Here is a 2,345-nt window from a genome sequence, read left to right as displayed (position 1 = left end):
AGAAATGTACAGATGTTTAGTGATCATGACTTCCAATCAGTCAGCATGCGAAGATTAAGGGCTGAAAGCTAAAGATCCCCATCTAAGTCGGGTGTATTGTATGAGTGTTAGTGGCAGCTTGGGGAGTAGAGCAGATTGTTAGTTTTCAGGAGAAGATTAAACTTACAGAATACAGTTAGGATTAATTATAAGAGTTTTGAGTGCCAAGTAACGTTTAGTTTGAGAAGAGAAGAAAAAAATTTTTTTTAACTTAACATGCAAATCAGACATAGACAGTCATCTTGAAGGCAAAGTACATATTGGATATACATAGCAATCCAGCAAGGGTGCTTGTACGGTAATGAGAAAAAACTATTAGTATATAACGCGTCGGGATTAATTAAATGCAGTCACTTTCGTCAAGCTCAAAGCATTGTGTATCTATTCAGTAATAGTCCTTGCGATGTAGCTAATTTCACTGTGTATTTTAGTTTCAAATATAATTGAAAGTAAGACTAACTATATTAGATGGTTTGATTGGCTAACAAGGAAGCAAGCATTTTCAATACAAGCAAGCTTATAGTAAAAGTATATATTAAGTATATTACTTAAATAAAACCCTAACTTCATCTAATGTAATAGAGAATAATTCCCGGCTTTTTTGTTTTTTATCGCTAGTTTACTATTAATTATTTCAATAGCGATTAACAAACCAATAAAAGCAGCAATATATTAAATTCATGAAGGCTTCATAAAATAACCAACTCGATTCAGATTGCTCAAATGGTAGCCGATTAAACATCTTACAATCAAATTTTACATCTTGGCTTATGCCATCCATCTTTTTTTTTTTTTTAATTAAAATCTATAAATATTTATACAATTGTTTATTCCAAGAAAACAAGAATAATATTAAATGAGACAATACATATAATACTGGAGATTTCACCTAACCAGAAGCAAATTGTTAAGATGTTTAACCAAAGTGAATACAAAAGAAATTCACATGAATGATGTATAGGGAATTTCCTAAGAAACAAAAATATCTAGATGATCAAGTTTTAAATCCATTCGTTTTTCTTCTCTTACGTCATTATTATGATTCCATATGGCTGGTTAGTGTTTGGAGTTTATGTGGGTTGGTTTCCGCTGCCGAAGGTTTTCCTTAAAATTTCAACTGGTTCCATTATTACAATCCGTAGTATAGTTTTAGTCTACTCCCCCTTTAATTCCATTTTCTTCTAGTTGTTGTTCACGTTTTCCGATAGTGTTCCTAGTGCTGCTACTATTATTTGTATTATATTTTCACTTCCTTCATGTTCCATATCTTTTTCAGTTGTTTATTATTATCATCATTATTATTATTATTATTATTATTATTATTATTATTAATAATAATATTAATAATAATAATAATATTAATAATAATAATAATAATAATAATAATAATAATAATAATAATAATAATAATATTGACTCACTAAGAGTAGTCACACAAGCAATCATCAAAGATTTCTCTTTTTAGATCAACCTGTGCTGATCTCTGGAATCTGAGTGACGACAAATCTCCTCAGATTTCCAGTACTCTCCACCTCTTTCGATAACCTTTGCAGATGGATTTCCATTATCGCAACAGCCGTTTACCATTTATTTCCTGTTGGCATCAACAATTGGTTTTAACTGGAATTTGGTAACAATAAGCCTCCGCAAGATCCCAGTCCTCTTCACAGTTATCCAGGAGAGGTCTGGCTAGTGCTTTCGCTCCTCTGTCTTTCCATCCTCGTCGACCCTCTTCAACTCGTAAGGATTGGTGCCTTATTAGCATCAGCTAATAATAATAATAATAATAAAAGTTATTATTATTATTATTATTATTATTATTATTATTATTATTAACTTTTATTATTATTATTATTATTATTATTATTATTATTATTATTATTATTATTATTATTATTATTATTGGCTCACAAGGAGCTTTCACACAGGTCATCAAAGATCTCTCCTTGAAAGCAGGATGTGGTGTTCCCTTGAAGCTGAGTGACAATAAGTTTCCCCAGGTTTCCAGTAATTTTCAGTCTTTCGAAAACATTTTCAGATAAATTTGCATTATCGCAACAACTGCTTCCCATTTATTACTATTATCTATATATTAATACGATAGCGTGTGTGTTATTTTCTGTGGCACGCTTACATCCGGGTCGTATAATGATTATGTACTTCCATTTCTTGCCATAAATAATTTTACCAAGAATTCTTCATAAGTTTTGGTTTCGGTTTCGATTATAGCTGATGGCACTTAAGTCATCTATCCTTTTTATAAATAATTATATCAAGAATTCTTCATAAGTTTAGTTTTTAGTTTT

The sequence above is a fragment of the Euprymna scolopes genome, chromosome 5 (assembly GCF_053919585.1).
Source record: "Euprymna scolopes isolate OS-2025 chromosome 5, ASM5391958v1, whole genome shotgun sequence".
Lineage (NCBI taxonomy): Eukaryota > Metazoa > Mollusca > Cephalopoda > Sepiida > Sepiolidae > Euprymna > Euprymna scolopes.
The sequence above is the reverse complement of the archived record's forward strand: the minus strand, read 5'-3'. Positions refer to the sequence as shown.